Source organism: Protopterus annectens, chromosome 3.part1, assembly GCF_019279795.1.
Source record: "Protopterus annectens isolate FY-2018-M chromosome 3.part1, PAN1.0, whole genome shotgun sequence".
Taxonomy (NCBI): domain Eukaryota; kingdom Metazoa; phylum Chordata; order Ceratodontiformes; family Protopteridae; genus Protopterus; species Protopterus annectens.
In genome coordinates this window covers 1,391,042,315-1,391,069,814 of record NC_056732.1, presented here as the reverse complement: position 1 = coordinate 1,391,069,814, position 27,500 = coordinate 1,391,042,315, and the positions used below count along the sequence as shown (strand labels likewise).

At 38.8% G+C, this 27,500-nt stretch overlaps 1 protein-coding gene across 1 annotated transcript in view; it reads right to left on the bottom strand.

Annotated features, from left to right (window-relative positions):
* The window catches only part of LOC122797787, a 626,362-nt gene that overhangs the window by 598,160 nt on the left and 702 nt on the right, over positions 1-27,500 (bottom strand). The gene's annotated exons all lie outside the window — the stretch shown is intronic.

Here is a 27,500-nt window from a genome sequence, read left to right as displayed (position 1 = left end):
TGTCTCTCATACTTAGAAAACCGCATTGTAATAAGCATATGTGGAAGATTTATTCCAGCCATCCATCAACCCTTTTCCCATGTTGCACATGAGGTCGGAGTGTCACTTCAGCAGTGACAATTATTTGAGCCAAGGTTATACACCACTGGGTGGCTAGCCCTGCCATGGTAGTTCATTTGTATCACTCAGTCGCACACACACTCTCACCTTAGGCCAATTTAAAGTGTCAGCCTACCTACCTAATGCATGTCTTTTGAATGTGGGAAGAAACCGGAGCACCCAGAGGAAACCCAAGTGACTGCAAGAAGGACATGCAGATTTCGCACAGCCGACACCCCAGCCAAGAATAGAACCAGAGAACCTGCTGCTCTGAAGCATCAATGTTAACTGCTGCACTACCACGACCAACACAAATGTGGAAAATTTATTATCTCTCTCTTTTTTTTTTTTTTGAAGATTTATTATCTCTTTTTTTTCAGATTGTCTTTTACATTTTATCCATAGGATACTTATCAATTCTCATAGTACACTGGAAAAAGTCAACCCCTAGTAGACATTTTTTGAGTTCAGAGTAGCACCCCTTTGACATTTCCTGTGGATGGACATCAGATTTGTAGCCCTCATAATTTACCTATAAATTATAGGTCATGGTAAGGGGGACTAGGGGAGGATGCTGTGCAGTCTAGACAAGATGACCAGTTAATGCAGGTGTTCCACTCCAAGGTGATAAAATTTTAAAATAAAAATAGTTTGGGTTATTGAGTTTGTTTAATAATACCTCTCAGTGTATACTAGCTGAATAAAAGTATCATCTGTTCATGCTAGACTCTACGAATAACTTCCTCCTCCTACTGATATGGGCACATATGCATATTTTAGAGAGACAGAATAAAATAAGTAAGCATTTGTGTGTTTAATATTTTCTATGTTGCTGATCAAATGCAACTTCTTTTGTTGGAAACTGTAAGAGGGGACAGGTTGAACTGTTGCTAAGCTGAGCAATTAATGATGCCTTCAGTTTCTCTCTCTAAAAGCAGCGTACGACACAAATAACTGAAAAAATATAAGTAAAAGATGCAGTATCTGTAGGATATAACAACTGTTATTACAGAAGTGCCTCCAGTTAGCGCTTTCGTCTCCTAAAACTTTAATAACAACTTAATGAATAAAAACACTGAAAAGCAAGTTCCTATTACAAATAATGTAGATCAAGTAGTAAGACCAAAAGTCAGAAATGCCAGTGTCAACATAAATGTATCTCAAACAAGAGAAAGTGAAGCGTTAGAAAGCCAACAGCTGATAGATGTGTATCAAAGGGTGAATAACCAGCAAAGGACTTGGGTCCAAGTTACGGCGAGTGGAAAGAATGAAATATTTAATTATTAGAATAAGCAACAACAGCAAAAAAATGGATATGGCAAGATAGGCCAGAGGAAGAAGAATTGGAACAAGAGAAAACAATCATGGAAGACATAGGTACTGTAAATTTTAACATCATTAATTAGTCCAACTATAGCCTTTCTAAAGATGACTGCTATGTGTTGAGTAAGGGATGGAACTTTGTCCCAGCTCAAAAAGCAAACAAGCTTACTATGATAAATGAATTAAGGGATTATGTGAGATGTTTGAATTTAAATATTATGTTTGGTACACAAAATGCAAGTGTTAGTTGTTGTTGTCTTTCGGCATTTCCCAGTTAGGGGTCACCACAGCAGAACTTCGGTCCGCTAATGATTGGCAATAGATTTTCACTGTGCTGAGTTGCCAGCTCAATGCCCAACCTTCAACGAAGGCACACCCATTCACGGGTGTCTTTCGGAAAGCCACTCGACCCACAGTGAGGACATGCAGACTCCACACTGAAGGCACTCCCCGCACACTAGCTGAGAATTGAATGGGAGACAAAATGCAAGTGTTAGTAATGTGGAATTTTATAAAACTAGTTGTTTTAACCCACCATTAGTTAAAGAATTAGAAATGTTTTTAAATGTTTGTGAGGCACAGATGTTAGAAGTTTTAGAAAATAAGGCTTGATTTAATTACTTTAGTTTGACAAGAAAAGAAAAAGAATGGTTTGATGGATTGATCAAAAATAAGAAAGTATTGTTATTTAAAGCTGACAAAGGTGGATATATGGTATTATTAGACAGAAAAGAATATGAAAGAAAAATGGGGGAATGTTATCAGATGAAAACATTTATAAAAAAGTAACAATAAAAGAGGATAAAAAAGGGTATACTCTCATAGAAGAATGGTTCTATACAGGAAGGATAGATGAGAGAACAAGAAGGAATCTGATTAACACCAACCCTAAAATAAGTAGGATTTTTGGGATACCGAAGATCCATAAAAATTTGAGTCAGCTACCTTTAAAACCTATAGTTGTTAGTGGAAATAGTAAGACTGAAGGGATGTCAGTATTTGTTGATAAGCATCTACAAAAAGTTGTCCCTAAAGTAGGACATATATAAGGGACAGCTATGATTTTCTAAACAAAATAGATGAAATTGAAGTCAACGAAGCAGACATACTAGTAACTTTAGATATTAATTCTCTTTGTACTATTATCCCAAATGCTGAAGGTATAGAAATGGTTAGAATTGAACTTTTGAAATTTAAAATATTTTCATCCAGCAGTGTGGGACTATTGATGGAAATGATTGATATGGTATTGTTACAATTTTTTTGGAATTTTATGAACTCATTTATGCTCAAACAAATGGAGTGGCCATGGGAGCAGCATTAGCCCTTTGTTATGCAAATGTTTTTAAGCAAGGGTGGGAGACAGTAAATATATTAGAAAGTGGCTTTAATAAATGTATAGTTAAAATGATATGCTTTATTGATGATGTCTTTTTAATATGGAGGGGTTCAAATGAAGATTACAATCATTTTAAAATATTTAAATAATATATGTTCATATCTGAAATGTTCGTATAGTTATGATATGAACAGGATTAATTTTTTGGACCTCACCATTTATGAAGAAAGTAATAGACTTGTATTGAAAATATATAAAAAAGACTTTCAAAGCAATATGTATTTACATTATTCAAGCCTACACACAAAAAGAACAAAAATAAATATAGTCAAAGGCCAGCTTAAAAGAATTAGCAACTTAACAAAATATGGCAAGAATTTGTGGAGGAAGCCAATAATTTCTGCACAAGAATGGAAAAAAAGAGGATATCCTGAAGAAGTAAGAATATTTTGGACAATGAAATTGCAAATAGAGCCACTGTAAATGAGGTAGAGAGGTGTAGAAATGGAAAGGATTTCAAAACAGCATTGGCAGTCCAAAACAGTACTGACTCTAAGACTATAAAAACTACTGTAAGTAGGAAATGGGGAATATTTAAAGGCAATATGTAATCATAGAAAAGATAGGTCTAGAACCTAAGTTTATGCAGTAAAGAGCCAAAAGCTATAAAGACTTCTTCCAACGTAAACTAAATAGGCCTATACCATTAGAAGTGAGAGGGGAATGGTCAAATGCTTTAATTGTAATTTCTGTCAATATTTATATACTGAATCCAGTGAATCGGAGGTGGGAAACTTTAAAGTAAAAGTGCCAGGAATATTGACTTGTAAAGCCAAGAATGTTATTTATTTATTAGTATGCCTCGGATGTAGATCCTTCTATGTGAGAAGAACAATGAGGGAACTATATAGAAGGATCTATGAACACATGCATGCTATTACCAGTGGGGATGTAAGAAATGCTATGAGTAAACATTATATAGAGAAAAAATGTAGAATACATTTTAAATGTTTAGTGTTAGAAGTTTTAAAAAATAATAGGAATATTATAAATGTAGAAGAAGAGTTAGGCTGGCTAGAATATTGCTGGCAAGTGAGGCTAAATGCATGTTTCCCACTAGGGTTAAACAATAGAGAGGAATTTGTGATGTATTTGAGAAGAAAATGGTTAAAACATTGACATGTGGTTTTAGTAGTTGTTATTTTTATTGGTATCATGTGATAGTATCATGTGAGGGTTGTAAATGTGTATTTATGTGTTAAATGAAGTATTATAGCCTCAGTCTGTAGAAGTCTCTGAGTGAGTTGTAAGGAGACAAAAGCGCTAACTGGAGGCACTTTTGTAATAAAAGTTGTTATATTCTACAGATACTGCATCTTTTCTTATATGCCTTCAGTTTAGCTTGAGAGATTGGCACATGGTCAGACTTTGTAGCAAGCATCCTCTTCAAGAGTAAGAGTGGAAGAGTGTTTCTTAATCCAGACATGATAAGAGTGTCATATTCTTTTCAAAGTCCTGTCTGTGATTGTAATATTGTGATTTATAGCTTATAAACAAATGTTTTTTTCTTTCTCTCAGTCTTTGGTTCATGCAGCCTACAAAAAAGCCCTGCATAACAGCAGGTGATGATCACATCATGATTCAGTGTAGCTGGAGGGGGTGGGTGTATACCAGAGGGTAACACAGGAGCAAAGAAGCACAGAGAAGGAGGGCAGCACAAATCAGTGAGGAAGAGGTAATACTGATATTTGTAAAAATTATAATATGACAGATAAATGTCTCATATGCCTCATAATAAAGGCTGTTGTTTCACTAGTTTGTATACCTTCAATATTTACAGTACTGTGACCATTTTCCTCTGCCCATCTACCTTATTCGATGCTTGAAAAATAATTTTCTGGTAGCCTCAGACTCTGAACCTTTGTACCATTTCTCTGACGTGATTGTGAAAAACAGTGTTCTTTTATGTGTTCCTATGTACTCTAAACAGGTACAAATAGCTCTGTGTTTAAGTACATCTCAAATGCAAAGCTGTTTCAATTCTTTGATGACCTAAATAAATTCTGTTTTATTCTTCCTCCAAGGGATCCCATTGTTAAAGCTGCTGCCTATACCTCTGATATCTACTACTTCTTAAAAAGCTGTATTGATAAGATAGTATCCATCCACACAGAATATAATGAAAGTTTTAAAAATAAACTCTATGGTGGAACATCTATATAAATAAATTATATAAATAGAAAAAAAAATTACTTAGTGCTTATAAGAGGTCTCATTATACTCATCTAAAGAGCACAAAACTGAGATCAAGTGCAAGGGTACCATTAGAAAGTTTAAATCTTAATATGAACTTAAAGATGCTATTGAAATCAAAAATAGCTAGAAATCTTTCTTTCTTTTACTATGTCAGGAAGTTACATGCTAACACCTGGCAATGTCTGAAGCTAATCAACAATAATATTGCTCACTATGACCCAAAGGAAAAAGTGAATATAGTAGCTGACAAATTTATGGCAAATTTTCCTCCACCCACAGTTATAAATATTCTACAGTCCTAGCCATCCCCTTTATTTACTATAGAACAAGTCATTTTAGCCTCCTCTAAAACCATAGGTTCTGATAATATAATAAACAATATAAAACTTACTCATTGTATCAGTGTATAAATGAACTAGAAATAACTAAAAATGGCAAAATACATTTTCTGAAGTTCTCTGGTTGATACAGAGGAACAAAAATACTTAAACGTGTTTATCCACTTTATCGTTGTTGGGTACAGAGGATGCTGGCATTTGTAGTGGTCATGTTAACATACCAGGTTATCTGATACACAGTACCTAATAGGGTCGAAGGGTCGATCTGAATCTTATACTTTTCAATGTTGTTCCATAAAGGTGGCTCAACCACAGACCCTGATAACTATTGATCCATTAGTCTCACTAGCCTGACATGCAAAATTATGGAATGTATTACCTCAGACCTTATCAATCTGGATATTGCAATCTCTTAACCTCGGACCCTCATCAATTCACTTTGTCAAGGGCAGATCTTGCCTCTTTAACCTCATTAATTTGTTTAAATAGTCACTGGGTCAATTGACAGTGGTAATGCATTGCATACAGCATATCTGGACCTGGCCAAGGCCTTTAACACTATTCTCCATATGGACACTATTGACAGACTTCTAAATCTGAATATAGTGTCATATTTTGTGTGGTTGATTACTGACAAAACCTATGTGATTAGACTCACCGGTGATACTTCTGAAAGCAAAAAAGTTACCATTAATATACATCAGAGTCCAGTGTTGAACCCTCTCATATTTGGCATCTATTTCAGAGACTTTCAAGTCAACACTCCTAGTCTATGGTTATCTAAGTTTGTAAACAACTGTAAATTCATTATTTTTATTTGTTCTTCTACTGACTCACAAGTGGCCCAATATGAGTTAGATTATGTTAACAAATGCAGCAAGGACAATGGTCTCAAACTAAATGTTAAAAATGTTAGTATGGTTCACTTTGGTAAATAAAATATTTCCTCTTATGCCATATAGGCAACACATCCTTCCAACCAGACACCCCTGTAAAGGAACAAAGCAAATTGTGGTGGAATAAAATATTTTTAGCCACACATTGTATGTCAAGCTATAAATAGCCATATTTGTCCTGGTAGACTATATTGTACTTTAGTATTCAAAGTGTCCAAATGGTATTTAGAATGATATAAGCCCATTTTGTAAGTTTCTTTAACTTTTTGAAAAACTCGTCAAAATCCCTTTCTTCTCCTGCTGCATCAAATCCGCGGTCATCCGCAAACCTTTCCCCTTCCCATTCCACTCCCTTAACATATCTACTCCACTCCACCTTCTTAGCTGATCATACTCTGATGTAACTATTTGTACCTCTGCACCTAATGTTAAAGAAATATGCCAATTGGTATTCCTCTCCACCTGCCTAAATCATGATGCGTGTTTCTCCTAGCCATTGCCTATCCCACCCATCAAAGCTTTTCATTCTCCATGCCCTGAATTCACTTTGTCATATTTACAGCTGCCACACATTTACACAACTCCATCCTTCCCCACCTAGCGTTCTTTCTTCCCATGCCCAGTCTATCCTTGCCAGTCTTCCCCTACTTCCTTTTCTAAATAAATCAGTAACAAACCTTCCATACTCCCCCCACCATTACATCCTTCCCCACCTAGCGTTCTTTCTTCCCATGCCCAGTCTATCCTTGCCAGTCTTCCCCTACTTCCTTTTCTAAATAAATCAGTAACAAACCTTCCATACTCCCCCCACCATTACAGCCAGTAGGCTATTATTACACATAAGATACAGGCCTAAAGGTATTATGTTTCCCAGCTTTCCCATTTGTGTTATAAGAAAGTTGGCCTCTCGGTTGTGGATAATTTAGTTCAGGTGCGTAATGTGGCAGTGGAAAGGAGAATGCTGCCAGAATCAATCCAGAAAGACAAAACAGCCCACTTCTGTTTTTATTTTTAAAGAAAATTATTCAGTTAACCACTGGTGATTGCTAGTGGAGTTTGAGGAATTGTTGGAGATGTGTAGAAATGGGAAAGGTTTCATTGTTTTATCTGTTTTTATACAGCTGGTTGATATTTCCTTTTCCAGGTTCTGTGGACGTGGTAGAGCATTGTGATTAGAGTAAAGGTGCTTAATGTTTCTCTATGTACTCGATCATACTAAACAGGAGTAGCTGATAAGATGGAGTTAATCAGGGGTATCCTCATTTATGGTCAATGTTCTTCTTTGCAATGGGAATTCCTGCAGGCAGGGTGAGGGGGTCCCTAAGGATGTTGGCGTCAGGAAGGGGTTGTCATTAGTTTTAATCTTATACTTGATGAGTTTACATTACTTTCACATGTGGAAAAGATGCTAGAACATGTGTCATATATATATATATATATATATATATATATATATATATATATATATATATATATATATATATATATAAGTGCTACAGAATCCTGAAAGCCCAAAATCCTGAAACCAAAATCCTGAAAGTTCAAAATCCTGAAAACTCAAAATACTGAAAACTCAAAATCCTGAAAACACACAGGATACCAACACTTACTATATTCCAACACAAGTACATACAGAAAGAAATAAAACACAAACTATATTACTGCTCTACAAGTATAAGCAGGGAGGCAAGCCCCCTTGCACCCCCCCTATGTGGGGGCTACGCTCCCCACACCCCGTGCTACTTAAATATATCAACTCCAAGATTGCACTTAGTGTAGTGAAGTGCAATCTTGGAGTTGATATATTTAAGTAGCAGGGAGTGTGGGGGGCATAGCCCCCCACATAGGGGGTGCAGGGGGCTTGCCCCCCCTTCATATAGTTGAAGGATAATATGTTTCTGTATGTACTTGTACTGGAATATAGTACGTGTTGGTATCCCGTGTGTTTTCAGGATTTTGAGTTTTCAAGATTTTGAATCTTCAGGATTTTGGTCTCAGGATTTTGATCTTCAGGATTATGGGCTTTCAGGATTCTGTAACGCTTTCATATATATATATATATATATATATATATATATATATATATATATGTGTGTGTATAAGAACTTCAGCTAGAATTAACAATTAATTAAGTTCTATTTAAATAACACTGTGGTCTTAGGGACATGGAACTAAAAGAAGAGTTTATGTGGCTTGAAATATTTAAGGATTACAGTACTCGCCATATTCACAGAGTTTCTGAATAAGAATTTTAAAAAAATTAAAGGATAAAAATCAGAAGGCCACAAGCTAAGTGGATTGATTGGGTTGGATAACTCTTGAGCAGAAGATAGGTAGGGCAGGTGGTGGTTAGGCTTCAGGTGGTCTACCTGCTGAGACATGTAGATACTGTACACAAGGATCATTGTATGTGGGCACAGAAAGGCTGCGATTGGTATGAATTGCAGGATAAAGCAGAATAAATTGTAAAAATGCATATGGAATGCATTGGGGAGGGGGGCTGCCACATTCCAAACTTTGGTAAATGTGTACTGTAGCTAATGTGAACCAGGCTAAGAGGATTGGAGGATATGGAACTGAGATGAGAACAGTATGAAATGAGGGGTTTAAGATGTGGACAAAGGATACTGGGATGAGTGGAAAAGGCAACAGCTAAACATGTTTTCAGATATTAGGTTCAAACCCTGCTCTTGTACAGCATGAAAAGGCTAGAACAGTTGGTGTGGAGGGGATGATGAGGATTGCTGGAGATGGATTCTGTCAAGATGAAAGAATATGGGTCTCTGGATAACCCCAGAGAATTTTATGCCTTCAGTTTTTGGGTTATACTCCATTTACAGTGGAGCTGGTGGCTTGTTTGAAAACTGGAGGAAAGTGTAGTTGTGAAGGAACTCACCATAATAGTAGATGTTCAGATGGATCACTACTGCAGTAGTACTGACTACTGGGAATTCAGGTGCAGAAGGTTCTAACCTCCGGCCAGTCTTTCAGATCTTAGGAACATTCCCCCTTCTGGCTGGATGGACATCTGCCCCTATGGTACATCACCAGCATAAAGTAGACTTCTACCCATAACATCTGCTAAGCTTTGGAAAAGTACCAGTAATCAGTACTGCAATTACAATGACCCATGCAAAAAATATTAAACAGATTACTGAAACATGCAAGTGGAGTTTGGCATGGAAAGGACACTTATCTGGATTTGGCAAAGGGGACTGGTATGATATAAAGAGAGCTGGGGGAGCTACTTGGGAAGAAGGCCATTGAGAGACTGAGACAGAAGAGTTTGGAGTGGACTGAGGTATGGTATGGAGAAAGTAGGCAGTTTTGGAAGGTACTTCAGAGATGCATACAAGACTTAGAAGAATGTGACTGAATGAGCAAATGAACAATTTGTCAGGAAGGTTAGTGCACATACGGTATAGAATTCCAGTGAGGCTGAAGTGAGGAGGGTTGGGTGGCAGGAGGCAGACAATATCTGGAGGTGTTAATAGGCAGGGGAGAATAGCCTTCATATCTGGTAGTATTGTGAAGGGGTAACAGAAACTTGGAAAAAAGGTCAAGAATGGGCAAAAGTGTAAAAAATGTGTCTGTAGAAAGGTGGTGGTTGTAACACGTCTATGCAGCTGATTAAAGTGAAGGATGGTAGTCAAGACAAGAAGGCATGCAGATAATGCTGGTAGCAGATTGGATGAAATGGGAAGCAGCAAAAAAGTGGAAAGAGGCAGGGATGATGGTGACTAACCCAGATGCAGCAAGGGAAGAACAGTGGAGCATAAGGTCAGCTGAGGTGGGAAGACAGTAGTAAAAGCACAGCAGCAGTTATGATAGGGTGGCAGAGAGAGTTCAGGAAGAAGTATCATGCTTAAAAATGCAATGGGCATGCTGATCAAAACCAGACAGGTGAGCCTCTGCAGCACTTCAGTCCTAGTCTCAATGGGAAAGTAATTAATCAGCCAAATAAGAGAGGAAGGCTGAATATAATAGAAGGAAATGTTCAATACATACATTGAGAATGGTAAATTATATGTATGATGTAGGGAGGATAGTGATATCACAGACGAATTATGCACCCTAACCAATGTTTTAACTATGCAGTCATCCTAGGATCCACTCCAAGACTTTTTCATTTGCTCTCTTATTTTCTGTATGATACCTTATAAAAGGTTGGACACTAAGGAGGGAGAAAAGGACCTGTACCGATAGGCTAGACAGAGGGACCGAGCTAGTAAAGATGTGCAGCAGGTAAGGGTGATAAAGGATAATGAGGGAAATGTACTCACTAGTGAGGAGAATGTGTTGAACAGATGGAAAGAGTACTTTGAGGGGCTGATGAATGAAGAGAATGAGAGGGAGAGAAGGTTGGATGATGTGCGGATAGTGAATCATGAAGTGCAATTGTTTAGCAAGGAGGAAGTAAGGATAGCTATGAAGAGAATGAAGAATGGAAAGGCTGTTGGCCCAGATGACATATCTGTGGAAGCATGGAGGTGTTTAGGTGAAATGGCAGTGGATGTTTTAACCAGATTGTTTAATGAAATCTTGGAAAGTGAGAGGATGCCTGAGGAATGGAGAAAAAGTGTTTTGGTACTGAATTTTAAGAATAAGGGTGATGTGCAGAGCTGCAGTAACTACAGAGGGATTAAATTGATCAGTCACAGCATGAAGTTATGGGTAAGAGTAGTGGAAGCTAGGTTAAGAAGGGAGGTGATGATTAGTGATCAGCGGTATGGTTTCATGCCGGGAAAGAGCACTACAGATGCAATGTTTGCTTTGAGAGTGTTGAAGAAGAAGTACAGAGAATGTCAGAAGGAGTTACATTGTGTCTTTGTGGATTTAGAGAAAGCATATGACAGGTTGCCTAGAGAAGAGTTGTGGTATTGTATGAGGAAGTCAGGAGTATCAGAGAAGTATGTAAGGGTGGTACAGGATATGTACGAGGGTAGTGTGACAGCGGTGAGGTCTGCGGTGGGAGTGATGGATGCATTTAAGGTGGAGGTGGGATTACAACAAGGTTCAGCTCTGAGCCCTTTCTTATTTGTAATGGTGATGGACAGGTTGACAGATGAGATCAGACAGGAGTCCCCGTGGACTATGATGTTTGCAGATGACATTGTGATCTGTAGTGAGAGTAGGGAACAGGTGGAGGAGACCCTGGAGAGATGGAGATATGCTCTAGAGAGAGGAGGAATGAAGGTCAGCATGACTAAGACAGAATATATGTGTGTGAATGAGAGGTAGGGTAGAGGAATGGTGAGGATGCAAGGAGTAGAGGTGGCGAAGGTGGTTGAGTTTAAATACTTGGGATCAACAGTTCAGAGTAATGGTGAGTGTGGCAGAGAGGTGAAGAAGAGAGTACAGGCAGGATGGAGTGGGTGGAGAGTGTCAGGAGTGATTTGTGACAGACAAGCACCAGTAAGAGTGAAAGGGAAGGTCTATAAGAGGGTAGTGAGACCAGCTATGTTATATGGGTTGGAGACAGTGGCACTGACAAAAAGGCAGGAGTCAGAGCTTGATGTGGCAGAGTTGAAGATGTTAAGATTTGCACTGGGTGTGACGAGGATGGACAGGATTATGAATAAGTATATTAGAGGGTCAGCCCAGGTTGAAAGGTTTGGAGACAAAGCCAGAGAGGCAAGATTACATTGGTCTGGACATGTGCTGAGGAGGGATGCAGAGTATATTGGGAAAAAGATGCTAAGGATGAAGCTGCCAGGTAACAGGAAAAGAGGAAGGCCTAAGATAAGGTTTATGGATGTGGTGAGAGAGGACATACAAGTGGTTGGTGTGACAGAGCAAGATGCAGAGGACAAGAAGAAATGGAAACAGTTGATCTGCTGTGGCGACCCCTGACGGGAGCAGCCGAAAGAAGAAGAAGAAGATTTCCTGTATGGTACCTTGCAAAGTGAACCATATCAAGCTCATCTGACTTCTGAAAATTACATTTTTGAACACTTTCATCTGACAGCAAATGATGAGAGACAAAGTATATCAGATATGGGAACAACAGAGCATCTACACGTGAAGTTCCCTACTGACTGTGGGCCAGTTTCATAAACATGGTTTGCATATAACCAAAAAAAAAAAGAAGGTAATCCACTGGGAAGAGGTTTGTGGAAATATCAAAATTCAACAGCACAGAAGAAATAAAATCCACAAAGACCAACCACGGCAGTCTAAAAATTGAAGCAGCAGTTTAATAAAAGTTTAGCGCTTTCATGCCCCAAATGAGCACTTAGTCAGACCAACATAAAACACTTTAAAACACATATTTAATAAATACTCTAATATAAAACACATGATCAGATGATGTCAGCAATTATTTAAACACATCACGAGCCCTGTAAATAGGCTTTAAACAACATATAGCACAGGATCGGATACAGATGGCTAGAAATAGCCAATCTGAGGGAGTGAGGTTTTTGATGCACTACACAAATTATGCAGATGTCTTCTGTGATATAGTAAAGAAGAAATGGGTAATCTTACAAGCAGATGACAAGATAAGTAGTGTAGTAGGTCCACACCCATGCTTTGTGTTTAAGAATAAGCGTTCTTTGAAACGACTTTTATGTTATGATCATGGAATGAATGGGCCCCAACACATAACAGGTAGTACTGTACCATGTAGGAGTTGTAATTATTGTCGATATGTAGACAAGATTGATATATTTATACATCCCGTTACTAGAATATAATATAGACTCACGATGAGAGCTACTTGTTCCAATGTTAATGTGGTTTATTTATCCTGCTGTCAAGCATGTTCATGCTTCTATATAGGAAAGGCAGTGAGGATGCTGAAAGGAAGGGTGAGGGAACATCTACTTGCTATCAGGAATAAAGATGTTAGGAATGCCCTAGCTAAGCATGTATTTGAGCAAGGTGATACACAAGAATTTAGGTTTAGGGTATTGGAAGTAGTGGAACAAAGAGTATGGATGGGAGATGTGAATAATATAGTAGAACAGAGGGAGACTAAATGGATAGTGAGACTTCAGGTAGATGTATATCCAGGGCTAAATGGTTTTGTGCCTTTAAAGCCTATTTTAAGGGCTCGCGATTTGTTTAAATAATTGCTGACATCATTTGATCATGTGTTTTATATTAGAGTATTTATTAAGTATGTGTTTGAAAGTGTTTTGTATTGGTCTGAAGAAGTGCTCATTTGGGGCATGAATGCAGTAACCTTTTATTAAACTGCTGCTTCAGTTTTTAGACTGTCATGGTTGGTCTTTGTGGATTTTATTTCTTATATGGTTTGCATATACACAAGGCAAGTACACATTTAAAACGCATACCAGATTCCAGCACAATTCTTACAATCTGCAGTACTGTGGAAGAACAAGGGTTCCACCAGTGTGTACTTGTAATTGAGTACTGGCTGGGACAAAATGCATAATTCGTGGGAACCAGATTTTATGTACTACCAGATGCTTTTCTAAAAATAGCATTTGTACCCTGATATGTTCAGCATTACATACCCAAGCAAGTACATCAAAGAAACAAAGAAAGACACTATCATAAGATTCACATTAGTTTAATAGCAAGTTGTTTCCATGTAAACATAGCCCTGTGGTGCAGCCTGCCCTGCTACCACAACCACTCATATTTATCCCTGTGCTGGTGATGATGCAATGTTTCTATTAAAGGAAGCAGAAGAAATACCTAGCACTTTTGGGGTATATGCATGGTAATGAGTAATAGTAGAAATGAATGGTCAAACAGCTTAACATGACCTTTGACGGCCATGCACACTATCCACAAAAGTTCCATGGCAGTCTCTTCCATGGTGGTCTCACAGTTGTGCATACCTCTCAACTTGTTTAGTTAAGAATCATGGACAAAACCAGAAAAAAAAATGGTGGGTCAAACGCCCAAAATAAGTGGTAACTTTTAATATTGCTCTAATTCACTTTAAAAGTTAATCAAACAATGTGTTTTGCATCAGCATGCAGAAGTATGAAATTCTAATGTCTGGCATTATTGACTGACTGTAATCTTCAGTGACTCATCAGAATATCCAAACCTTTATGAGGGAATGGCAAAAGTATAAGTCAAAATCAGGGGCATTCTGACAAATCAGACACTACTGAGAGGTGCGACCTTGTGGTGCATTTTATGGTGGACATAGCAATATAGTTCAGCAGGGTTACTTTGGTCACTGTACAATAGGATGGTGTACATCGATAGGATAGCTTTTATGAACATGAACAGACTGCAGCTGCATAAAGAAGGTAAAAGGAAGACAAAGCACTGAAAGTCCAAGGCTGGGTTCAAAGGCGTATGAGACAGGATGTTGGAAATGTCTTCTAGCTTATGTGGTGAAGACTGCATACTTAGGTTGTCTCAAAAGGAGAACTGCATATTTTGTGTAATGCAATTGTAAATACAAATGTTATATACCTGTTCTTTGGGAAGATGGAATGCTATGTCCTTGCACTCTTAGATGTAATATTCCAAGTGAAGGTCATCACACTACTGGCAAAAAAGGCTCCAGTTGTCATATTCACAAAAGGAAGTGCAGACTTTGTGTTCATTCATTATGAGCTCTGCTGCTTGGATCCACAACCACAAAACACACAGCCCTGATCTCTCTTCCTTGCCTGTAGGTTGTAGAATATGTGCACATCCTACAGGCAAAGTCTTACAGCCCTCTGTGACATTGTACGCATGGAACGCCTCTTCCATAATACAGGTTTATGAAACATCGTGATGACAGGCTGGCACAGTAAGAATAAAGAGGATGTAATGCATTTATACATACATGTGTGTATGCGTACTATGTCCATGAATATTGAGGTAAAGAAAAACTTCCTATACATTAACAGCAGTAAAAGAAATATAGGGAGGAAAGAGTGACACCTTTTGTCACACAACTGCTTTGCCATTATACTACAGTGTAGCCTCCTGTGGATACTACAATATGCAGTGGACATAGCACTATGTGGTGCCCTGACCTTAGCAACAAATTTCTGAGCATGTCCAGCGCACGTGAGCAGTCTGCTGTTCCACCCATATGGAATTATAGGTTCATGCTCGTAAAAGAAAAATAGGCAAATTTCTCCTTAATTCTTCCCCAGCTGACCCTTAAGGCACTTGGGCCTGCTTTCATGTCCATGTTAGAGCTGGGGCAGAGATGTTGCTGTGCTAGTAGGGCAACTACAAAATAAACAGTTATGAAATAATCATTCTGAAATGAGTTCTGAAAAAACTCATTTTAACAGTTTTAATATGAACCATCACATTCCACTATCAGTTACTATCTTCTCGCATTGCTTAACTCAGATAGATGCCCTCCCTTTATTTTGATGAGTGCCATGATAAGCACCTAAAAAATGAATATAGCTGATGTCCCAACTCCATCTCCTTATACATCTATATAAGGTAGCATTGTGTCTAGTATCTCAGAACTGGTGTACATATATATATATATATATATATATTTTTTTTTTTTTTTTTTTTACTTTTTTTACAATACAAAGTGTCCATCCATTTCCAATTCTTGTTCTGCTATTGCCTGAATCCTGAGACAGAGTTTGAAAGTAAGCTGCTTTCTAGATTTATTTTTGCCCTAAAGCAAAATTAGCCCACTTGTTTTCTAAATGTGGTAGCATTTCATCTCCTTTAATCAAAATCTTCTTTTTCCATGTCATATTTTGAACTGAGTGCCTGTCCATCTGTCAGCAGAATACAATGAGATTATCTGAAGAAAGAGTCTCTTTGAAATGCCTGGTAGAGCCAGGTCTGTGAAGTGACTTCAATAAGACTTTGCCTTGAGTTCTGAGTGAGGTTAGGAACCAGAGACTGAATTGACTCTATTTGGGACTTCAGTCATTGGTGTAGTGGTAAGGAGCTGCAACTGGAGAGGTTTATGCCTATTACCTGCTGTACTGCGGCGGTGGTGCTGCGGTAGGGTTGTCGCCTCACAGTAAGACGTTGTCCTGTTCGATTCTCAGCTATAGCATCTTCTGTGTGGAGACATGCATGAATGGGCGTACCTTCGTTGAAGGTTGTGCGTCAGAGCTGGCAACTTAGCACGTAAAAATCTACTGCCAATCATTAGCAGACCAGAGTTCTGCTGTGGTGACCCCTAACCAGGAAAAAGCCGAAAGACACAACAACAACAATGGTGACCTGCTGGTCGACATCCATAGTGAGAAAAACTCTCACTTTGAAGAAGGTGGCTTTCTAAGCAATGTTTTTATGCTGCTACCCTGATTCATAACAGACATGCTGACAGACCAAGAAGGCAGTGGTTGCCAATGTGAACATGAATGAATATGAAAAGGCCATTGTGATAGATTGCTAGGTAGCCTAAAGGCAGTTATGATAAACCACTATGTACCTCAGCAGGGGTAGGAGAAAGATTGTTCTTGGAATATTAGTAAGACAGCTGGAAAGAACATTTTGTGAAACTTCTTAATGTGTAAACTTGTCCCCAATGCCTGAAATATTTGGTAGGTTGGAGTCCATCACTATGGTAGATATCACAGCTGAGGACAGATGCCTCCATGATGGCAGGGCTGCAGCTATGGTTAAGCACCATATCAAGAAATGTTGATGGTAGTGTGATGGGTAAAGGTTGCATGACTATTGTACCTCTTCAGTGCATCATGGAAGGAAAAAGTACCTCTGGATTCAAAAATGATGATGATTGTCCCTATCTTTAAGAAATAGGACCAAATTGAACATTATATGCACAGAGAGAATCACACTCCTTAACCTGTTTGAAAAATCCTATGCTACTGAGTACTGGAGAGGGCAGTCCTGTGAATAACCGTACACTGAGCCGAGTGGAGGAGGGGCATTGACTACAACTCTGATTTGAGATATATAACAATAAGTATCCTGTTTTTGGCTTATTTATACTGGTTATTGCTTCTATCAATTTATATATAGCACTTTTTACTGTCTGCTGCATACATTTTACTGTATTTTACTGCTATTAACTAATTTGCATGATTAAACTAAAATTGTCTGCCTTACAGAGCCTGAGAAATAAGTTTTTTTTTACTGTCACACTGTTTGTAAAGCTTTATAGCTAGTTTCACTGTGTGAAAGATATTTTCTGTACTTGTTAAGTACCTATTTGTTTGTTCTGATTTCCTGCCAAGGAGTGTATCATATAACTGATTTTTTTGCAGTTAAAAGCATTCTATAGAGTCTCCTTGCTCCTTTATCTGTTCATATAACTGATTTTTTTTGCAGTTAAAAGCATTCTATAGAGTCTCCTTGCTCCTTTATCTGTTTAAAAACTTTAATTTTGTGGCTCACTGCTGTGATAAACATTTCTGTAGTGTTTACTGTCTAAAAGAGTGTAGGCTACTAGCTTTATTATTGTTCTCCACCCTCTCTCCCTGTTGGTGTCTTGCTGTTATACTTGGTGGCTTTACAGTTGCCCGCCCCTACTGTAAATTTGATCTGGGAATCTCCTCCTAGTCTAGGGTCATTAGCTCATTCTACCTAATACAGAGAGAACATCTGAGAAGGCCAACCCACTTAGTTTCTTTCCTTCTGTTCCTCCTTTCTCCCTTTCTTACAAAAAAAAATTGCCTGAAATTCCTTGTGTTCTGACTGTGCTCCTCACATTTTTGAAATATAGAGCATATTTTAGTGCATTTATTATAATTGTATTTGCCTTAATATTGCTACAACTCAAGTGCTCTAGGTTGCACTGCATCTGAATTGTTTTAGTGTGTTTTAGCTGCTTTTCTGTATATATAGACTTTTCTGTATATGTAGACTAGTTACTTATTATACTGTATTACTGCCTCTTAAATCGTTTTTCAGTTGTGCACTTGCCTTGCTTCATTCAAAAAGTTTTCAATTGCTAATTTTGTAGAGTTTTAATTGCATTTACTGTTTAGGGCTACACACTCAAGTGTGTTAGCCTTTTCTGTGTTTATTTACTGTATTATTGCATTGTTTAGCCAGTTTTAACCAAAAACAAAAAATAAAAAAATGCTATCTTGTTGGCTCGTTTCCCACCTTTGCTAGCTAGTATAGTCCAGATCCCAGGCTTTGCTGGTTTCAGGACTTTATTTTCTGTGTTCAGAGCTATCCAGACCTTGCTGTGGTAGAGGGAAGTCCTAATGCTTACCAGTGGGAGTGGTGAGCATTGCACTGCCTATCTAACACTCGAGGAGTGGTTTCCAGCTCTAAAATTGTAATTTTATTAGCCATTTTGGGCTGGTTTCTATCTCTTTCAACTTTCTGGCTTAAAAACATGTGTGTTTGTGCATTTTTCACATTGTGCAGCAACGCGGGGCTACGGTTAAACTGTTCCAGGTGCCAGAAAGTCTGCTCTTCAAATTTTCCCTTAGAACTACCTGGTTTTTCAGTAGTAGCACTAAAATCTGAACCCCTTTGATGAGTGCTTGCTCTAGAACCTGCTGGAAAGCACTAGGAAGCCTTAAACTGATACAAGCACTCAACTCTCCTTGTTAATAAGGAGAAATTAATTGTAGGCACTAAACAGCCTATAATTGCAAAGTACCTTGCAAAGGTAAGGGAAAACAGCTCGTACTTTACAAAAAAAAAACACCTAAACAGGCATGTCCAAGGGTCAGCTTCAGTACACCTCAAGCAACAGATAGCCATTCAAAACCCACACCATCAACACCCACACATAGCAGGACTAAACCCACATATGCGGAGACCCTTAACATTAACCTGCCCAAGCAACAAGGACCTCCGAAGCTGAAACGCAAACAAACACCAGTCACAACCAAAGTCACACATAGCTTATAACACCAGTGTGCCACCCAACAGCAGCCCTTAAGGAAAGACAATGTATCCAACAGTTTAGTCATAGGTTATTCTATAGTCAGGCACACTGATGTCCCATTCACCAGGCTGAGCAAAGAGAAAATTAGAGTCAGCTGCCTTTCGGGTGCCAGGATCCACCACATAACACACGCACTCAAGTCACTCCACAACAAGTGCAAATACGACTCTGTCATTGTCCATGTTGGAGTGAATGACTTGAGACGTACCTCCCTGGACTACATGAAAAGAGACATGGAAGAACTCTTGGATCATGTGGCCCAGTCAGGTATAACCCTAGCCCTGAGTTGCATCCTGTCTTCGCCCAGAATGATACCACAGTTGTTGTTGTTGTATCTTTCATCTTTTCCTGGTTAGGGGTCGCCACAGTGGAACTCCGGTCTGCAAATGATTAGCAGTAAATTTGTATGTGCTGAGTTGCCAGCCCTGACGCACAACCTTCAGCGAAGGTACGCCCATTCATGCATGTCTCCACACAGAAGACGCTCTAGCTGAGAATCGAATAGGACAACAATACCACAGTATAAGGACAAAATGACTGACTTCAACAATTGGCTAAGCTTCTGGTGTCATTCAAAGGGGATCCAGTATCTGTCTGCCTGGGATGACATGATTGACAGACCATTATGCCTTCCCAGAGATGGTCTGCACCTATTGCCCCCGGGATTCATGTTACTGGCTAAGGCTCTTGCCACTCCTATAGTGCCTTTTTTAGACAAAGTTCAAAGGACAAAACCACCACCGTAACAGGTACAAGCATGCAAAATCTGAAGGTAATGCTACTCAATGCTAGAAGTCCAAACTTCAAAATGCATTCTCACGAGGCACTCCTAAAAATGGAGAACATTGATATCTGTGCAGTAACTGAGACGTTCAAGACTCCAGAGAGCACTCCTGCAATACCAGGCTTCAACTCTCACCACACTTTTCAGTCACCAAACCAAGACCAAAACACTAAAGGTGGAGGAGTGTCCATATTCACCAAGGATATTCACACCTCCAGGCTAGTTGCCCAACATAATGCATCTGAAATTCTCCAGGTGCAACTAACACTAGGTAGGACTGCAATCCAAATTGTAGCTTGCTACTGATCCCCCACCATGCCCCAAGATTCTCACTACATCTTTCTAAACATACTGGAAAATATTAAGATACAACCAAACACCATAATACTGGGTGATTTCAACTATTCTGCCACTAACTGGGAAAACTACTCGGGTACCAACACCTTTTCCCACTGGTTCTTGGAAATAAATTCCAATGCCCTGGATCAACTAATCCATTGTCCCACCAGGGGCTCCAATATCCTAGACCTGGTCATTACCAACATGAGAGTTAGATACTCCACACCAGTGGTCACCCCCTCATTGGTCAGGTCTGACCATAAGCAAATCACTCTTGAGATCCACATCCCACCTCCACCCCCCAGTAAGGAAACCTCTGTAAAAAACATCTCCAAAGCCAACTTCATACTACTCAAGTCAGAAGTGACAAACGTCATGACACCCATGCAGGCGGGAACTGAAAGTTCGACTGCTGAATCCTACACTAAGGCACTGTATGAGCACATCCACTCATGCATGAATCATGCCATTCCAAACAGGACCAAGATAGTCTCCTCCAAAAAAAGGAACCCAATCTGGTGGTCCCCTGCCATCAACAAACTATACAACAGAAGGAAGAAACTGTTACAGAAAAGAGGAAATTCCCAGGATGCAAAAAACTCCCTTACCAACCTCAGTAAGAAGCTGAGATGCCTCATAAAATCCTCCAAAGCTAGTTATGAAGATAAAATTGCCAAAGATTCCAAAGACAACCACAAGGCATTCTATAGTTATGTCAAGAATCTAAATGGCAATGCTCAGATCTGCTCTGAGCTACAACAGAATGGCATTAAATATACTGATCCCAAGGATATTGCCAATATCCTAGCAGATCGGTTTAATGCCAACTTCACCCCCCTCTCACCCCATAAAGGGCCCATCTCAATACCAAAGGATTGCCAAATTCCAGTAATCACGGCCACACAGGTAGAAACCGCACTCTCCAAAGCTAAGAATACAGCATCCATGCGACCAGACGGGCTGTGTACTACATGAACTAAAAACTGAACTGGCACCTCACCTAAGTGTCATGTTTAATCATAGCCTCACCTCAGGATTCGTTCCCACTGAGTGGCGTACATCTACAGTTATCCCACTCCACAAAGGGGGGATTCACCTTGGATCCCGAGAACTACCGTCCCATCAGTCTGACAAGCCTAATCTGCAAGGTCATGGAATGCATTATCATGGAACTTATAAACAAAGACATTGGCAACCTTCAAACACTGGACCCCACCCAGTTTGTGTTCGTGAAGGGCCGATCTTGTCTCCTGAATCTGATTGACTTCTTTGAATCAGTCTCCAGAGTTGTGGACGAGGGAAAGGTGGTCCACAAAGCCTATCTGCACCTTGTCAAGGCCTTTCCACACCCTCCCCCACTCAGGAATCATAGATAGACTTACTAAGCTGGGCATAAATCCCTACATCAGTCAATGGGTTGCCAACTGGCTTACTGACAGGACCCAGACAGTAACAGTAGCCGACTCCAAATCCAGCTCCAGACAAGTGACAAGTGGAGTACCTCAGGGTTCAGTCCTGGGACTGCTCTTGTTCGGCATCTACTTCTCTGAAGTACAGGCCAACACTAAGGTACTCTGGCTAACAAAGTTCGCAGATGACTGCAAACTGGGAGCCATTATTGAATCACCAAATGATGTGGATATTCTATAAAAGGGCCTTACAGAAACAGATGTTTGGTACCAGAGCCATGGGCTCAAGCTTAATGCCAAGAAATGTATAGATATCCCCTTTGGGAAAAGCCATGTACCCATGTACCCATGAATTACCACATAGGTGGTAGTACACTAAACACTGAAAGTGTGATGTGAGACTTAGGGACACAGGTGGACAGTGCTCTCACCTTCGATAACCACATCGCCACAACAGTCAGGAAATCCTTCTATGTGGCACACCTCATCACTAAGGGCTTTTCATCCAGAAAAAAGGATATCATTGTCCCACTGTACTCATCCCTCATTAGACCCATTATAGAGTACAATGCCCATTTGGTATGTACCTCACAAGACATCTGCAACATCTGGAAATGCCGCAGAAATACCTCACTAAAAGAATCACAAGCCTAAAGCAGATGCCCTATGCTGACCATCTAAAAAACTCCAGCTATACTCTGTGACATACTGTCTACTCAGAGGCGATCTCTGCTTAATATACAAGGCCATGTCAAACCCTAAGCTGTTGGACATGCTCCACTTAAAGAAATCCCAATCTCTCAGAGCCACACTCTCCGGGGATCTAAACCTTGTCATCACAATGAACAAAACATGCTGGAGGTATAGGTTCCTGACCCAGAGACTCCCCATACCCTGGAATAGACTGCCCATACTTGTCAAGCAGAGCACCTCCTAGGCCCTGTTCAAAAGGAACCTTGACGATTAGATGGGAGAAAGGAAACTCACCCCGGGGATCTCATCAGTCACCCTGCTAGACAGGGGTCCAGGGAAGTAAATATTGTGGGAAGAAATATCTGGGGAATTGTTTGGCTAGGCTTGTATAGGCCCTAGGGCCGATAGCCTAGTACCAACCTATGAACCTATGAACCTATAGCTTCAGGAAGAACAATGCATATTTTACCCATTCTGAGGAATAGTGGATCAATGTTTCAACATTATGCAATTGGATGAGGGATCAATGGAGTTCACTATTCTATTCTGTTGTATTGTATTCTATTCTGCTCTGCAGTTTCTTTACAGAATTGGAGAAGGTTTATGCCTATGCACCTTGGCATGAGTTATGGGAGGTCCTGTGGCAGTATAGAGTACTGTAGTCACTATTATGTTACTATCCTGTCCAAGTATAAAAGGTATATGCATTCTTGGCATTAAATCAATTTCATTCAAGGTCTGGTTTGGTTCCTGCCAAGGAAGCATATGTCACCATTCTTGTTCATGAGTTTTATAGATAAGTTATCAAGACCCACTCAAAGTTGGGATTATGCCTGATTTGGGGACCTGGAGGTTTCACCGCAGCTGTTTGCAGAAAATTATCCTTTCACATCTTTGTATCTGGACTTCTGACACATTCTCAAGTAACGCTTTGCAAAGCTAGTGAAGTAGAAATTAACATCTGCAAATCTGAGGTAATGGTACTGATCCAGGAAAGAATTAATGGCATCTTTAGTGAAGGTATTGCAGCTACCTTAGAGAAGGATTTAAATACCATTACAGATGAGTGGTGCTAAGCACAAGTATAGAAATGTCAAACAAACTGCAGAAATAGCTGCAGTCTTATATATACTGAGCCACACTGTGGTGATAAATAGGATACAAGGTATATGCATTCATCTAAACGTTTTATACAGTTAAACTTAGCAGACTGTATAGTGAACCCTATTAAAAAAGTACTGTCTTTGCTTCTATGTACTTTCCTAAATTTAACAGCATCATCAAAAGTATAGAGAGATATTCATCATGTATTTTATTTATTTATTTATACAGCCATCTGTGTATACATATATGTATTTATGTATGCATTTATGTATGTATGTATATATCCATGTGCATATGTATGTATGTATCCATGTATGTACATATGCATTTAGGTATGTATTCATCCATGTGGGTGTATATGTGTGCATTTATATATGTATGCATCCGTGTGTGTGTGTGTGTCTATGTATGTATGCATTCATGTTTGTGTATGCATGTATGCATCCTAGAGTGTATGTATGCATGCATATATGTATGCATCCATGTATGATTATATTTATGTATGCACGCATTTATGTATGGATGCATTCATGTATGTGTGTATGTGTATGTATATATATATATATATATATATATATATATATATATATATATATATATATATATATATATATATATATATATATGTGTGTATATATATATATATATATATATATATATATATATATATTTTTTTTTTTTTTTTTTTTTTTATTTAATATTTGTTTACTGGGAAAGTCCAAATTGGAAGGAAGCCAATTTTCAGCTGAGGCCCGGGGAGAAATGTTCCAAAAGCATGTTTCTGTGATGTGGGAGGAAACCAGAATACCCAGAGAAAACCCACATGAATGCAAGGAGAACATGCAGACTCCACACAGAAGTCACCCCAACCAGGAATCAAACCAGAAAACCTCCTGCTGTGAGATGACAATGCTACTGCTGCACCACTGCGCCATATTATATATATATATATATATATATATATATATATATATATATATATATATATATATAAATATATATATATATATATAGATTGGATATATATATATATATATATATATATATATGTATATAAATGTATGTATGCATGCTTTAACTGCTCAGATGCTCACGGGGTTCAGCCCTATTTCCAGTAGAGGCTTGGAATGAACTCTATAATATACAGTGAACAATAAACACTAACTATAGTTGTAAAATTCCATCATCAATAATGTATTAAGTTATATGATAGCCACACATATAGTCAGTTATAGGTTTATTTAAAAAAATAATGTTATTTTATTAGTTTTCTGTCATGCAGCTGAGACAATAGGTATGACAAAGACTGTGTTTGGTGCATTTCTGAATGTGACCCCAAATTACAGTTGTAGCATACACTTAATGAGGACTGTTTATACACAAGGTATCATTGTATTATAGTCAGGGATACTCTGCCAACAAATTCAAGCCAGCTGTTCAGGAATGAATTGGGACTTATTTCCTCATTTTTGCTTTAAAAATACGTGCACTGCTTGTATTTTTGACATAGGGAGAGAGCATTTTTCAACACAGCCTATGACATTTCTGATTAAGGAATTATCATATGTATTGACACTCCTTGATATGTGTTTGAGATGCCAGTTAGTTTATTTTTAAAATCAATTGGATGTGTATGTATTTAAAAAATTATGAGGTAGAGGGTATGCTTAAAGGTGTAGGAATCTGAAAGTTTTATTTAATAGAAAATATTTAAGTTTTTGCATATCTGATAGTCAGTTTAGAGACCTATTTGATTACTACAATGAGCTGTGTGCCCTGAGTCACAGACAATTTTTGTTTTATTGTATAGTTATTTCAATTATATATGAGGACAGAAAACCATCTATGCATAGAATATAGCCAAAACAAAAGGGTAAAGAATAAGAAAAATGATACAAGTTTGGTTCTAGAGGAGGACAAAATGATGGATATAGACCCTTACATCCTACCATGAAATGAGCTGTACGTTTGGACTACTTAGGTTAGTTGGTCTTCAAAGGAGATGGTATGGCCTTGTATAACCCCACGTACTTCATGTTTGATGCAAAGGGTATGACTTCACCAAATAGTCAATGTGTAAAGGAGTATGAATAGCCTGACAGTGATTGCTGCACAATAGTGTGTGTGTGTGTGTGTGTGTGTGTGTGTGTGTGTGTGTGTGTGTGTGTGTGTGTGTGTGTGTGTGTGTGTGTGTGTGTGTGTGCGCGTGTGAGCATGTGCACGTGTGCGGGTGTGTGTGTGTGTGTGTGTGTGTGTGTGTGTGTGTGTGTGTGTGTGTGTGTGTGTGTGTGTGTTTTTATGAAGAGCAAGTACAAGTCCTATAGCCAATTCTTTCAAAGCGGTTATGCAGCTTCTTTTGAGCCATCATGGCTCACAGCTGAGTATAGTACGGGCATGTGATCTGCATACTGACTAACAGTGAGTACTTTAGTTACTTAGTAAAGAGCTCACATAAAGGCTGAAAAGCAAGGTTTCTTGGACTGAACCTTTCGTCCTGCTTTTACATGTGTCAGTAGGATAGCTTTTAAATCATTCTATAGAAAACAAAAAAATAAAAAAATAAAGATATACCATGTCGGTCTACAGAAAACACAAAGACACTGGAAGCACTGTATCTCACATCAGTAACTTAATAAATCCTGACAAAGGGTTCATTCCACTTGATAGCTCCAGAAATTGCAAAACCGAAAATGGTCCAATAAAAGGTATCATATCTGTGTTCCAAGCCATCGTACATACCAAGGGTTACGTGAGCCTATGTATACCACTGTGCATACTTTTTAGAAATAATTTATTTCTTTTGTGAGTTGACTTGTGTTAAAATGGTTGTGGGAACTACAGCCATGGGGGCTACATTCTAGAAGATTGTGTACAGTTCTAAAATTCTTGGTTCTGTCTCTGAACATCTTGTATAAATGTTCTAGCCTATGAAATCTTTTTACTATAAGCGGACTGAATGACCTGAAGAGACTGTATGTATTGCTGTACATTGTTAATCAGGTAAATGAAGCGAGCAAATAAACATTTTAAGCAACAAGACCCAGAAGATAAATCTGTATGTACAGAGAATTTACAGAATTACATTAACCTATTTAGTTTTATTGAAGCAAGGACTCATTTGCATCCAACTTCCCAACTGTCCCTATGTTGGAGAAATGTCCCTGCTTTCATGGCTGAACTACCCCTGCATGTGATAGTTCTATTTTTAAGGTATGTCCCTGTTCCTAGGCTTGCTTTACTCCTTCATACAGTTTTCTGAATTTCCAATTATCACATGTAATGTTTGGATCCATCTAGTAAACAAAAAGCTACACTATATAACAAACATACTAGTGGGACTCAAAAGTTAAATAAAGAAGATACATCTTACATTTTTCCCTTTTGCAGAATCAAAAATAAATTCCCCTGTGTGATAGAATTTTACAATACAATTCATTAAAATCGACATATGTTATACTTTGTCTTTGCTAATGTGTTTTTATTTTTTTCCCTCATTTTTGTCACTCCCAGTTTTTAACAAGTATTTCTCAGTAGTATCCCACATTCCCACTGGAAACAGGAAGAGTTATGTGTTATTTGCTATTCAAATTGTATGCTTATTAGATGCCCAGATTTTTGGCTGGATGTACCTACTTTTCAAGTGCCTTTGTAACTATTTTCAGTGTCTGCAGATATGACTTGCAAGGACAACAAGTTCTGTAGCAGAAAGCTACATAAAAAAAGTTCTATAGTGAAAGTAGTTCAGCTTAAAGCGTATATTTATTAGGTTGGAACTAGAGTGGTGGTGGTGCAGCGGTAGCATTGTTGCCTCACAGCAAGAGGTTCTCCCGTTCGATTCTTGGCTAGAGTGCGGGGAGTGCCTTCTGTGTGGAGTCTGCATGTCCTCCCCGTGGTTGGGTGGGCGTTCGAAAGACATGCGTAAATGGGTGTGCCTTCGTTGAAGGTTGAATGTCGAGCTGGCACCTCGGTGTTCGTGAAAATCTACTGCCAATCATTAGTGGACCAGAGTTCCGCTGTGGCGACCGCTAACCGAGAAAAGCCAAAAGACAGCAACTAGAGTGCTACTAGGAAATGCTTGCACACACATGCACAACATGTAAGCTCTACCCCAATAGAATCAGGAGGTTATA